General features: G+C 36.1%; 1 protein-coding gene across 1 annotated transcript in view; it reads left to right on the top strand.

The window, feature by feature from the left end:
- Positions 1 to 15,489, top strand: part of Ac76E (adenylate cyclase type 2 Ac76E) — a 618,104-nt gene that overhangs the window by 163,227 nt on the left and 439,388 nt on the right. The window lies entirely within an intron of this gene.

The raw sequence follows: 15,489 nt of genomic DNA, 5'->3' as shown, positions 1-15,489 counted from the left end.
AAAAAGATGAACAACAACAAAGAGGGCAAGAGTAAGCATTAAAGCACGCAAAGAAATATTATTAAATAATTTATTACTAAACGACGGCACAGACAGGAGGTGCGTTGACATACTTTGCATACGTCTTCAACGAGGTCCCTCGCACATGTATAAAAATGTGCTCCATCAGAAATGCTCGGGGTACAGTAATGTTGCAGAATTACTTAAATTTAAAATTTCAGGAGCTAAATGTCGTTAAGGATATCGTATGGATGCAGGATAGTGCTCCTCCACCAGTCGCAACATCTGCTGCAACAGTGATCCTTGTGTTGCAAAGTGCTACAACAGCCCTTTGGAGATAGAGTCATCTCGCATAATTTTGCAGTTTCGTGCCACCACATTTTCCTGGCCTCTCTCCGATAGATTTCTGTGTCTGAGATTATTTGAAATTTAAGGTGTACACATTAAATCTACGAGATTTATCAGAATTTAACGATGCCACAAAAGGTGAGGTTTTGCAGATTCCTCATACGATGCCACGCTCGTTGTTGTTGTCAACCATTTCCCGCATGCAATTTTCTGCGAAGGTAAGCATGTCAAAACTTGCAATTCAAATAAAAGATATTTTTTCCCTCTCCTGTCTTGTGTTACTATCACAATGCTGTTCTTTGCAAATGTTTTATGTATCGTTTCATATATTTTTGGTTTTTTAATGTGCTGATCAATTTTCCCGGGAACAAAAATGGGGACTGCCATCGAAAATTTCGAAATGTTCCCACTGTGACTGCAACTGGGAGAGCTCTATTGTTTCAAAACATCACCAGCTGGAGCGCATACTTCAAATAACAGTATCTAAAATTTCATTTCTATTGGTTGAGAGATAGGCCACTAGGGTTTCATGTATCGAGGAAGTTGTTTTATGTATAATAATTCTCCGATTTTATACTTTGCTTAAAAAAGTCAGGCTTTCTCTAAAATACCCAGGTATTCTAATTAATAAGTGCTATTTTTTAAAAATTTTTTTTAAAAAATGGAATTTTAGAATTTTTTTAAAATTTTTTTAAAAATTATTTTTTTTAAAGGAAAAGTAGTGTTATTTTCTTAAACATTGATCCTAGAAGTTTACTTCAAATAGTTTTTAATTACTAGACAACTTTAAAACAAGGAAGATAATCCTTTTAAATTGGTTTAACAGTGCGAGAGAACTCGATGAATGCGAAATCTAACTTTTTGATGAATTTTTTTTTTTAAATCTTTTTAACTAAATGTAAAATCTAACTGCCCAGTAAAAATAGAATCTAATTCGTAAAATATTTAGTCGGCTTTATAGAGGTAAATACTAAACTTTCCGCATATTTACCCTCCAATGTCGCACCGGTGTGCTTGATTAATGATTTCGTAAGGCTAAATACAAATTTAAGAAGTAGTTCTGTCCTGAAGGAAAAACAATAATTTCCAAAACAAAAACCTTTGTAAATAAATTCAAAAGCTCAACTTAATCATTAGCTGAAATAAGAAAAAACTTTTACTTCGTTGGTTTTCCTAGTCTAGTTATCTTAAAGCTTTGGTGGGGCTTTTTTTAAGCAGCTATTTTTAAAGTTTTTGTTTTTTCAAAGCTTTTGGGAATGCTTTCAGTAGAAGGTTTAGTGTTCGACTTAGAAGTTGTAATTCTTTATCAAAAGAAGAATTTTTTTTTGGGGGGGGGGAATTGATACTTTGAAAATGGATTTATATTATTTTCACGTTTTTTTAACCTCTTCGCTCCCGGTGTCGTGGGAACGAAAATTGCCGCATGTGTCCGTTGACTTTGGAACGCTGAACGTCACTGTGTGCTCAACACACTTAACAGTGAAGCCTGACATTCAAAAATAATTCCTATAATCTCTGCTTTTTGTCTAAGTATTTGGATTTTAGCACATATTATTTCTTATTACATACACTGAAATTTATAATATTTAAAATTAATAAACAAATTCTGAGTAAATAAGTTGCGATATTAGTAATAAAGGTTATATTTCCATACTTTAATTATTTCTGTGCAATAATAAAGTTAAAAAAATGATAATATTCCCTTACGTAAATTATTTCTATACAATAATGAAGTAAAAAAAATAAGAATTCACTGCATATTGTATCCTATTGCCATGTTTACCTACAAAATTTTAAGCCGCTTTCACTGCTTGAAATCTTTCTAAATTATGAACTCGCGTTATTAGCGTAGCGCATTTTACTTTTGTAGAATAAAATAACAAATAAAATTCATCACACCAATGCCAACGCTCAAGAGAGTGGCCAGTTAGCCACACTTCGCTCCCATATCAGACTTGATATGATGAGCACACGGAGGGAAAGGCTGAGAACGAAGAGGTTGAGAAGTATGGATGTTAGTTTATGAGATAGTTCTCCCGCCTTCCTAGCTTGCCTTCGTGGTGTAGTGGTTCTTCAACCTGGGCCGGTATTCCAGAGGTCAGTAGTTCGATTCCCGGCGAAGGCGGTTGCTCATTTTTTATCTTTCCTGCTTTTCCAATTAACCTAATGTCTCTATAAGTTCACAAAACACATCATAAAAAAGAGTCTTTCAGATCTGTTAATTTGGAATGGTAGACAAGTGTCAAATGGAAATATTTATTAGAGAGTAGAAACACCAGACCGTCTTAATAAATCACTTACTAGCCTTCTTTTCCGCTTTAAAGCTGCTCTGTTGCATGCCACAGAACCACCTTTTCTACATTCAGTAGTTCATCTTGCCCATTCCAGGCAATGAGACCTTAATATTTTTTCCCTAATGGCGGGCCCTCAACAGACTTCGGCTTGCCCCGTACTAAGACCAGAAGTGGGCCACTTTTGCCTCCTACGAAGGGGCGGACAATTACAACCGTGCCTTCTCTGGGATTCGAACCCGGGCCCTTTGGTATAGTAGTCGGCTCCCCTAACCATTATAATGTCTGGGCGGCGAGATCTTAATATTTAGTACACTTATAAGGTATTTCAGCCGCCTTTTTTAGCATGCCTTCGTAGTGTAGTGGTCAGCACGCTGGGCGCGTATTCCAGAAGTCCGTGTTTCCATTCCCGGAAACAGCGTTGTTCATTTTTCGAGTCTCCTGCTCCCAAAAAATACCTTTCTTATAATACGATTCTTTTCATAGGGTATTTTGTGAAATAACACTTCCTTGTGAAAAAACTGTTTTGATATTCAGAATTTTGCTCAATGAGTTTATGCATTTTAATGTTTTATACTCATTGTTTCGAACAATTTTGGATAAATACTCCATTATCAGTGTCATTACGAAACCCATTTCTTTTTTCTTTTTGCCTTTCTAATTTTAATTCATATTTGCGCAATGTTTTTTTTAATTCATCAGCACCGATTCGGGCTAAATCAATTAAGATTGCTGATTAACGATTTCCTTTCGACAGTTTCAGACGAAAAACTAATAAAAAAATTTCTGGATTTTATTTTGAGTTTCTTAATTGAATTTTGATTTTTGAACAGAACCTTAATCTCTGCTTTGGATTTAATTAAAAGTAATTAAAAGAAACTTTTTCGGAGAGCATAGATATAAATTCTTGAAAGTTTCATGAAGAAAAACTTCATATTTAATTATTGAAATTATTGATTTTATTAGAATAATTATTGAATCAAATTTTAATTTCTCTGTTCTGCTTAATATAAAAAGCACTGCAGTGATATTTTGTGTCACATTTGACATGTCTTCGAAAAGAGAACAATTAGGTAGCACGCTTTTTAGCAAGTAGCTGAAAAGCTAAAAGAAAGTTCAAGCTTGAATATCTAACATTCTTGCTGACGGGGTTCCCAACGGTATCAATATTGGCCCCTTGGGGGTCCATAAAATTTCTTAAGGGTCAGTAATGATCAAGAGGGTCGATAGCCGAATATGCACCGGCAATTGATTGGCATAACGAAGATTCCATAGATTACAAAAATATCATTCTTATTGTAAATCGGTAATTGATTTATTTGTGATTAGAATCGATTATTTAATTATGTCAATCAACTGATTGTATAAAGTTAATCAGGTGTTTGATTTTATCGTGTATGTGTATAATGAATTTTATTGTCAATCAATAATTATAATTGATTGTTTATATTATATTCAAATTGAAACAACTGGCCAGAAAAAAATCAAAACTTTTTTTCTTATATTTGTTTTTATGGCCAGTCCCATTTTTTGATCATACGGTAGGCTTGTGCCGGCTAGGAGGATCGGGGCTGTGCCCTTATAATAATAATAATTATTATTATTATTATTATATTCAAACTATGTCACCGTGGTAAGGAAGCAATCATATAAAATAAATACAAGGGAACATGCAAAAAAAAAATATTTAAAATATTTTGAAATCAATAAAACCTTTTATAAATATATAAACATTTTACGCGAAAAGTGCATTATAAAAACGTAAAACGCGGGAACTCAAGGAAGTACAATAAAAAATACGAAGAATGCAAAACTTCCTCAGAAAGATAGCTTGTAAACTAGATATCTTTATTATGATGCTGAAAACTTTATGATTTCCGATGGTTACTTAGAGAATATCATATTTTTTTTTATATTTCCTATACTGTTTCTTTAATGCCATGGCAATACTATTAAGTGACAGTATCTTTTTATTTTCGTTGTCGTACATTCTTTTATTATATTCGCCATGTTATTTCTTTAAAAATATGCGTTAACATTCTTTTATTTCTGCTGCCAAATAATTTTTTATTCTCTATAGTACTTCTTTAAAAAATAATACTTAGTTGATAACATTTATGTGGTAACATACTTTTATCTGAAATTTGAACTGGACAAAAAGTGGTGATTCGGTCTAATAGAACTTCTGGTACTGAAATTGCAGAAATATTCAAATTTGCTACCACCAATTGATTGGAAACGCCAATCAAGAAATTTAAATTGTTTCTTCGACAATCAAGAATGTTCTCTGATTAATGAATCCTAGAATTTATCCTAATGTTACACTAAATTAAGGTACCGTATTTTTTGGCATATTTTTCTTCTTTTCTTTAACTAATTTTACCGTCGAGAGGGATATAAATATACGAGTCATTTAATTTCTGAAGGACACCGTAACACTTAAAACCTCACAGATGTAAAAGAATCATTGATAAACTACTTGTAAATATCACAACCAACATTCTAATAAGACCATTAACATCATCATATCTGACTGACATTGAGCCGGTGTCGGACGGTAGCTGAGCTTTCGTGTCTGGTTCAGTTACCTTGTAAAGCCCCAGGAACATCTCACATGAATTAGTCTTGATCGCAATTCCCAATAAGGACATTGGAGGGCTAAAGGAGAATGGAGGCTAACAAAAGAACCAGATTTCAAAAGATAGATTGTGTCAGGTGAACGTAAAAGTGGGCAGGACACGAAAAGTTTATCATGTATTGTACTGATACAGTTCTGCCGTACTAACTTGGCCTTTCCACCCAATTTCGAGGAAGAACCTGGGGATGGTCCGTGGGTCTCTTACACCACACCTTCAGACTATCAACTGGCCATATACAGTCGATTCCGCTTAATTGAGACACATTGGGACCGGACATTTTGTCCCAATTAAGCGAATTTCAAAGTTTTTTAAATAAATTTATTTGGTTTATCTAAAATTCTAAATTAAAATTACAAAAATGAGTCAAGTGTAGTCTGTTTTTTGTTTTTGTAGCATTTCTTTTTACAAAATCAGCGCAGATATTCAATGCGGATGCAGGGCTTCCTTCATTTCCTGCCTGCATAAAATAACGCTGTAACGTGGCAATACATTTTTTTGCTTCCTGGTTAGTCACAGGCACAGGTGACTCATCATCATCATCGTCATCTTCGTCTAATTTTCCATGTTTCGATTTAATACCTTCTACGATTGAATCATCACAGTTTTCATTATCATCGTAACATGGTAAATTGTTATCTATTGTTGAAAATTTTTCATAGTTAATACAAATAGGAACTTGCAACATATTCTCAATTTCTTCGTTGCTTAAATTTTCGGAAATTTCTAGGGGTTTAAAACCACAATTAGTAAAACAGTTCTGTATTGTAATGGCTTTTATAGCTCGCCAACTATCAGCGACAAACTGTGTGTGTGATTATGGCAAAGCGTCGAGGGCTACCTGCCTAAGGAGAGGGATACCTTCGTGGAGGACTTTCTAAGGGAAACTGGCTCGTATACACGTTACACATGGGGAAAACCACGAAAACACCCATGCAGCCAGCCCGTTCGCGGGATTCGAACCTCGGACCAAACTACCAGTGTTCAGCGACTTTACCGCTCGGCCGCTGGTGGGCCCCAGCGACAAACTGTATTGCTTGCAAAAGGGAAATTTTTGAGCTTATCTCTCTGGCTGTTGTGGAAGTTGTTAATAAATTTTCATCAATGGATTCTAATATGTAATTAACCAATTTCCCACGATACAAAGTCTTAAAATTTTTTATTACCCCATGTCCATTGGTTGCATTAAAGATGTGGTATTAGGAGGAAGAAATTCTAGCTGCATATTTTGTAGATTGTCTAAATGAGGCTGTGCGACAGAATTATCAACAATCAGCAACATTTTTCTTTTTTTATGTTGTAAATTTCGATCCCAACTGGTAAGCCAATTTCGAAAAATTTCAGAAGTCATCCACGCATTTTTGTTTGCATGGTACTCCACTGGTAAACCCTCCATGCTCAACCCCTTAAAGCATCGAGGTCTAGCACTTTTTCCTATGATCAGTAGCTTTCGTTTGTCAGTACCTGACATATTTGTACAGCAAAACACAGTAATGCGGTCCATCGCCTTTTTATAACCAGTCAGTGCAATGTGTTTATAGCATAAGGAACCGTCTGGCGTAGCACGATAATTGAGGCCGGTTTCATCAGTATTGTAAATGTCATCAGCACAAAAATTCTCTCAAAAAGTAGGAATTTTCGTAGTTTTCCACAGTTCGGAACTTTCCTTGTCGGCACTGCCCTTTTCGCCGTACGCTTTTTTAAATTTAAAGTTGTGTCTTGTTTTCCATCGCGATAACCACCCGTCAGTTGCTTTGAAATCATTGCGGCCCAGTTTTTTAGCTAACTCCTCTGACTTCACCTTCAATATCGGGCCGTTGATATTTACGCCTCTGCCACTAACAATAGAAAACCATTGATCTAGTGCTTCTTCGACGTCTGGATCCTTCCCCTCGCGTTTCCTTTTGGATGTTCCTGCTTGTCCTTCTTGTAAAACCAATACCTCACGCAGTTGACTTTCTTGTTGTAAGACCCGCGATATGGTAGATGTTGGTACTCCAGTTATCTCAGCGAGCCGGCGATAACTTGTATTAGCTGGCTGGCTTTCTATTTTATCTAGCAAAGCAATTTTGCTAGAAAGTGTCAAATCATTTCTTGGCATTTTGGCAAGGGTTAAATTTTTGAACAATAAGTTTATGCACTGTTCATGCGCGATGTGTATTGTGAGTGAATAAATATGCAACAATCGAAACAGTCGTCACGTACGAGGTGTAATGGTAACTGAATAAGAACGTCCTTGCGCTCGCCTGTGAAGCAACGCATACACAATCAGCTGTAAGGCAACGCATGCGCAATAAGATGTAAGACAACGCTCCGTAACAAACTCGTAATATGTACTGTGATCTTAAATTTACTGTCCCAATTAAGCGGAATGTTGTCCCAATTAAACATATAAATTTTCTATTGGCTTCTTAGTTTGGTATCTGTTCTTTGAGATTAGTCCCAAATAAGCGGCTGTCCCGATTAAGCGGTGTCCCAATTAAGCGGAATCGACTGTACCTTGAGTGTGCCGTTGCCGCACTGACACTACAAACACAAATGCACACGCTTGCAAACATCCATGGATTTTCCAGGGTTAGAACGCAGGCCCATCGGTACGATAATGATGCTATAACACTTCAGCAGTAGATAAGGAGCTGGAACATAAATGATGCAGTTAAGGTGAAATCAGAATTTCTTAAATGTGAGAACACCAGCGACATCCAGGTAGCTTAACGAAGACTCTGAACAAAATATTTTTCAAATAATTTATGAGAGGGAAAACAAAATGCATGAAATGCTAATATAAATTGAATACCCTAACTAAAATTACAAATAATGGAAAGAATACAATTTACCAATAAACGAGCTCCTGGAATAAAAAAACTGTATACAGCAGAAAAAGAGAAAAATTATGTGAATATTTTTAAAAAATTATCAGAACCTAGCACTAAAAAGGTAGTGGTGAAAAGTACGCAAAAAAATTCGGTACTATTTTCAGACGCAGAATATACTACGCAGAATTCCTTTTACAAAATGATATTTAAGTATTTATTATAGTCAGAGATTGTTTAAATATTTGGCAAGTCAAGGGCTTTAAAAGCGTCGTCTAGCCCATTAATAACTACCGCTTGCTTTTCTCTGACATATTGAACAGTTTTAGCGAAGGTTACTTAATTAATTTCTCTTAATAAGACGCCTATGTTATTAAGTCTTATTAAGTCTCGCAGACTCTTATCGCAGCGCTATTGCAACATTTTCGATCAGTGGTCTGATGAAGATGCAAGCAGTTCATTTAATCTAACTAAGACAATATTTGATAGGTGTTATAGGATTGAGGGATATTCTCTTAAAGAGGTTATTTGTGCTGATGTAGTGAATAACGCTCACTTTTAAGGAAATTATACTAATCTAATAATTTAAAACTGTTTACACTGGCTTTATTATAAAATTTAGTGAAAATACTGTATTTCCTCGGGTATTTTTTGCCTTCGCTTTCTACTATTAGGTTCTGAAAATTTTAAAATATTTGCATCACTTTCCCCTTCCTTTACTGTACCAATCTTTTCTCTCTGTCGGCTAGTTTATTAGTAATTTTATTCCCTTGATTATTTTTATTTCTACTCGAAATATCCAGTTTGTATTTACATTCTTGTATCAGCGTTTCATCCATTTTATTTTCCGCTGCATTTATTATTTGAAACCAATTTGAGTCAGATTATATTTTGTTAAACGATCTGGACGTGGCAGGCGTTCTCACACTTAAAAACTTTCGTAACATGTGATTTTACCTTACTTCTATTATTTACATTCAACGAAATTGAGCCTTACCTACTGATGATGGGTTCCAGCTTTCGAAATCCAGATCTTTTATTCGCCCCCTTCTTCTTTAGTCCTCCACTGTTCCTTTTGGGAACTGCTGTCAAATGTCTCCTTTTGAGTATTCATTCAGCCTTTGGGCTTTGCAAGGTAACTGAGGTAGCGTGCGACATGCCCGGCTAAATTACTATCAGATATTGTAATGCTAATATTACTGTGTATTTATATTAGGATGTTTTGAAAGAAATGATGCTGTCACAATTGTCTGTTAAATGCTTTTCATTTATTATGTTCTTACTGTAACCGCGTTCTTGCGAAAATAAATGAGTCGCATAATTTTCCGCTCTCGATTTTCAGAGGATAAAATTAGTTAATAAAAAAAAAAAGGAAAATACGGGAAGTGGTATTTAAAATATTACTTTAAAACTGCAATTTAATTGAATACGGAATGACTTTTTAACTATTTTTAATTCCGGTCAAATTATTCATCGAGTTCGAAAATTAAAAAACACCAATAATAGTAAACTTTCGCTTTCTATATTTAGCATGAAAGAAATTAAATTAAAAAATATAACAACTACAAAGGCTATTGATTTTTGAAAATATTTAAAAATTCAAATGGAAAAAAGGTTAAAGGAAACTTTAATGGGCCCGTGACATTTACCAGATAATACCGACATTCAGCCGACAAAACATTTATCAGACATGGTGTTTAACTGAAAGCACGTTTATCCGAAAACGCATTAATTGATAGCACGTTTTTCAAGCAACGCGTACGTGTAGACAACACCATCGACAGTGTTTGATTTAAATTTGTGCATATTTATCCGATAACAATTTTTCTTTCTATATCACAAAATTGCTCGATTCTCCATATATTCAACTGTCATTTTCTCATCTAGCAGTAAAATTTGTGTTTCAATTCTTTAAGATCCATTTATGGTTTTAATTCTCGTGGAATTTTAGTATATTATATGTCAATGTGGTTTGACATATGTTGGCCTAACTAAAAGAAAATTAATTTCTTTTCAGGGTACATGAATCATATGTTCTGAAAAAGAGAAAGAAATTTTTCATAGCTGATCACAACTGGACACTTAATTATAATTTTCACTTTGAATCAGCAAAAATCGTCCGTAAAGCTTGCTTAGTTAGTAAAATGGAATTTTTAATGCTTTCAGATGAATAAAAAATTTCTTTCATTAATACTGTTAATTTTTTAATCTATCTCTTCACAAAGGCTTCAAAATTTTAAAATTGTAATTTTTTCATGTTTTATTGCTATTTTTATTGACAGATCACTATACTTCAATTGTAGTTGCTCCACACGTTGCTTTTCATGTAAACTCGTTTCACTCCCACTGAAAACTACTGGAAATATCCTTTTCTGTCCTAAAATAGAAATACCAATACCTGATTATTCTCGGAAGTGATTTCAGAATTTACGCTAACCTTCATTCGCTTTTCTGCTTAATGCTATGCGTGGTATATATTTTAAAGTTAAACTTAAAATAAAAACGCGTTGCTTATCCATAAAACATTGTCTTTTAGCACCCAGTAACGACCTTTTGTCGAATAAATACGAACAAATTTTGCCAAAGCATTGTGTTGAGTTTTTGTCTAAATTGGAGCTGTGTCAGCTAAATGTGCCGCCCAGCGGGTATAGTGGTTAGTGATGTTTACTGCCAAACCGATGGTCCCGAATTCAAATCTCTTGGAAGGGGGTCTATATTTGTAAGCGGTACTCAAAGTACTTAAGAAAATACTCAAAATGCACGGTAAGCCGAAAGTCATCGAGAGTTTGGTAGCGAGGAGAAAGGATCGGAGACCCTCTAACCGTCCTTCCTCCATGATGTTCTTTGTCAAATTTGGAGCAAAACTGCACAGTTATTGTGTGGCGGGGCTATACCTGTGACCGATGGTAAAGTTTTGGTGTCTTGCTCACTTTTGCCTGTACTTGTCGTCTAAACGGATCATTGGTTAAACGTGTTGTCAGCTAAATGGACGTGTCGGCTATGTATTTTGTCGTCTATCTAGTTATTATCTGAGTATCTGCGACTGAAACTTAATATCGACAGCAGTGAAAAGTTAATGGAAATAAAAATAATTCTTTCTCCGCAAAAAAGCTTGAGCTATTTCGAAGATATTGGTAAAAATTTCTTTAATTTCCTGAGGTGCCGATAGCCATAGCATCACCTCGTCATCTGAGAGCGATGATTATAAAAGGATAAGAAAAATAATCATAATTGTAGGATTTCATTCAGCCAAAGCACCCGTTCCCTTCAAAAAAAATAATTATAATAGTAAAAAGTAAAAAAAAAAAAAAAAAAAAAAAATCTGAAAGCTTTCATATTTTATATAATGCCCAAAGGGACGTCTTAGTCCTTCCAAGTTATCTGGAAGAAAACAATACTAATGCTTTCTTTTACAAAAATTTTCCATTGTCCTTACAAATACTCTTTTAGTTGATCCTCACACAACTTTCAATCATGCATACTAAACTTCTCTTTCCCCAATGCTCTCCAGAAATTTGTTCTGAATGTACTGAGCGTCATGTTGTGTTACCGCGAAAACAGTCTCCCCCTAAACATCATCTAATATTGTTAAACTTGGCTTTCTAGACCTCAAAAAACCTCCCTACGCAGAAAAACTATCCTAATGTGCTAAACGAGAGCTTAATTTAACTTTTAAGTGTTAGCCGGAGAACCTAACGTTAAACATACGCATTCTAACCATTCATTTCTTACATCTTTTCACTTTGGCCAAAATTTACCTTTTTTATACACGTTTAAATTTATGCACTTCAAAATTGATATTTAAAATTTCTACTTACAACACAAAATTTTCACATATTTATCACATCACATTTTAAATTCACTTTACATCATTGTTATAGTTGTTATATACAATTTATCATCTTTTCGTAAAATCCCAACTTATTGACAAATTTTGCTATTCAATGAAGTCTTTCCGACTAAAAGCTATTCAACACTGAATTCTCGCAACTTGCGAATTCTCAACAAGAAATATTTACTACTAAATTCTCGCCAAAATTGCGAATACAAACACTTTTTTGTTTAAAAGATATTTAGAACTAAGTTCTCGCCACTTGAGAATTAAAACTTTTCTTCTTTAACAGGATTTAGGAATTTACAATTACATGACATGAATTGAACTTTCAATTTAAAATAGGCAAACAAAGAAATGTTCACTAATGTTTTCTTTTTCTGAATTCCTCCATCCTGGTGAGGTAAAACTCGGTACTAGGATATTTGAGAACTTTTATCTTTCTACTTCGATTTCGATGGCCCACCAGCGGCCGAGCGGTAAAGTTGCTGAACACTGGTAGTTCGGTCCGAGGTTCGAACCCCGCGAACGGGCTGGCTGCATGGGCGTTTTCGTGGTTTTCCCCATGTGTAACGTGTATACGAGCCAATTTCCCTTAGAAATTCCTCCACGAAGGCATCCCTCCTCTTAGGCAGATAGCCCTCGAGGCTTTGCCATAATCACACACACACACGATTTCGATGATCCGCCTGTCCGTGACAGTCCTTTTCCTCTTTTGCCCTTTGTCGCTGAACCTGGGGATCTTCAGCGACGCCTGTGGGTTCTGGAATTGAAGTTTCCTCTTGACTTCTTGAGGGGCCGTTCGTTGTATTGGATCTTTCCGCCTTCGCTTCGACCTTCTTGTTTGCTGGCCTGGCATGGCTCCTGTGTCGGCTGACCGTTTATCCTTTGTAATTCTTCTTCCTGGACCCCCTTGGGTCTCTCTTGCGGTTGTTGCCGCCGGGAAACGTCGACTGTGTTTTGTTGACTCGGAGCCTCGCTGTAATGCTCGTTTTATTGGCACATCCACAGCTGGCTTTTTCCTCGTTTCCTCCGGTACCGGTCTTGTTTGTGAATTCACTGTTTTGGCAGGTTCCTTCGTAGGTCATGTTCTCCTTTTCGCTCAACCTGGGCCTTCTTCTGGCTGGATCTGCTGGCCGGTGATTCGTCCGGTTTCTCAGTCTGCTTCCTCTTTGCTGTTGGGGGATTCCAGGTCGACATCTGACGTGGCGGGATTCTTCGCTCGCTTCCAGGATACTGCAATAAATCTTGTAAAATTTGGAAATTAGTACGATTATAATAAGGCTTCAGCTGGTCAATATTTACAATTGCTTGCTGGCCTTTTCCGCCTTTAATAAAAAGTGGCTTGTTTAAATGTTTCAATAATGGAAGTCCCTTCAAACCTGGGATTGAATTTCGCTAGCCTGTTTTCAGGTGCAGATGATAAGGAGTGTGTAATTTTTAAGACTTTTTGGTCAACAGTGTATTTTACGTCTCGTCTGTATTTATCATAGCAGAGTTTTTATTTCTGCATTGCTACGTAGGAGTTTTTAATTGCTTCATTAATAATTGCCTGTATATCTTTCAACTTAAATTCTTCTTGTATTTACTGTACGAGGAACAGCTTGTGTAAAGGCGTTAAAATCTTTCTTTCCTAAAAATTGTTCTGCGGGGATCTTTTGTGCAGTATCGTGCGTAGCTGTGTGTAGCTGTGTCAGAGAGCTGTGTCAATGAGTTAGGCAAAACCTAACTCATTGACACAGCTCTCTCAACGGTCGTGGTAACTGTTAACATATCCCTTAATAATTTTTACAATATTCTTATTTACACGTTCCGCAATATTCGATTGCGGTCTGTATGGTACCATTTTTAGATGGCGTATGCCAAGTCCTGTGCAAAGATTTTTAAATATACTGCTAACAAACTGTTTGCCGTTGTCTGATATTACTTTTAGTGGGGCCTCGTATTTTAAAATATACTTATTTAAAAACGAATCGGCGACTATCTTTGCTGAAGCTCGCTTAAGGGGGACTACTTTCACCCATTTCGAAAAATGATCTACTATGGTTAACAAATATCTGTTTTTATTTATTTTTGTTCTAGGGTAAGGTCCGAGCAAATCAATGCCAATAATCTCATTTGGAAAAGGGGCCTTTATGTTTTTTAAATACCTGGACGGGCCGTAATTAACATCATTTATTGATTCGCACAAGTGACACGACCTGACATATGCCTTAACCACCCTCTGTATTTGCAGAAAATAAACCGCTTAGCAGACCGTTTGAACGGTTTTTCTGATCGAAGAATCAGGGAGTTGTTCTAAAATATTTAAACGTAGCCTCGCTGGGATCACTGGCCAGTATTCTTGATTCTCATTAGTTAACTTGGTGTAAAACAGTGATTTATCAATTATTTCATAATGAGCCGCCCTGTTGCGAATAGCTGTTAAGTTCACATGTTAAAAATGTTCACGGTCTTCAAGATATGCGTAAATATCCTTGAATTCAGGGTCCTTTGTTAAATCCTCAATAATTGTTTCACGGGACTCAATAACTTTCGACGTCAGCATAGCACACTTGACTGTGTTCCCCTCCTCGTCAATCTTAATTCTTGAAAGGGCATCGGCTACTACATTTTCATTCCCTGGCATGTGTTTTATAATCAAATTAAACTCTTGTAGATTTAATGTCCTCCATATCAGGCGGGGTAAAAGATTCTTCCCCGAATACAAGCGGCCGACTGCCGCATGGTCCGAGTGTACGAGCACTTCCAAAATAAACGCGGACGTGGAATTTCTGTATCGCTATTAAAACAGCGAGCGTTTCTCACTTGCTTGCTGAGCAATTCCATTGAGTTGAGTTAAGCGTTTTGCTAAAAAAACTATTGGCTGCCCCTTCTGGGAGAGAACCGCGCCAATTGCGTAATCAGATGCATCCGCAGCAATCTCTAGATTTTGTTCGCCTTCTGGGAGTTTAAGGACTGGGGCATTAAATAGGGCGTTTTCCAATTTCTTCCATTTTCCAATTAGGGCGTTTTGTTCAAAAGCCGTGTTCGCCTCGGCTGTCCAAGTCAATCTCAGTTTCTTTCGTTTAAGAACTAATAAAGGTTCAACTATCGTCGCAAAATCTTTTATGAATACCCGATAGTAGGAACGCATGCCCAAAAAGGAAGATAATTTCTTAGCCGTGTTTGGGGGAGGGTAGCTTTTAATTGCTAAGATATTCGAATTGTCGGTCTTGATACCCTTATTTGAGATTTTTTACCCTAGTTATCGCAACTCCTTGACAGTAAATTTCATTTTCTTCGGATTTATTTTGAAGTCGGCCTCATTTAACAAGGTAAAAACTTTCTCCGAATGTTTAATGTGTTCATCTATCGTCTCGCTGACTATTACGTCATCCAGGTAAATATTGTACTTTTGCCCCAAACTGGCTTTAAAACTATATCCATGGCTTTTTGAAATGTAGCCGGCACTCCGCTTAAACAAAACGGCATTCTCAAAGAGGCATAAACGCCTGATTTCGTAATGAACGCTGTCTTTTCGACATCCTCGGGTTTCACAGCGATTTGAAAATAGCCTGACGTCAGGT

The sequence above is a fragment of the Stegodyphus dumicola genome, chromosome 10, assembly GCF_044657685.1.
Source record: "Stegodyphus dumicola isolate Sdum_Otavi_A_Nest chromosome 10, ASM4465768v1".
NCBI classification, from domain to species: Eukaryota; Metazoa; Arthropoda; class Arachnida; order Araneae; family Eresidae; genus Stegodyphus; species Stegodyphus dumicola.
Note: the sequence above shows the minus strand (reverse complement) of the source record. Positions and strands in the feature narration are given on the sequence as shown.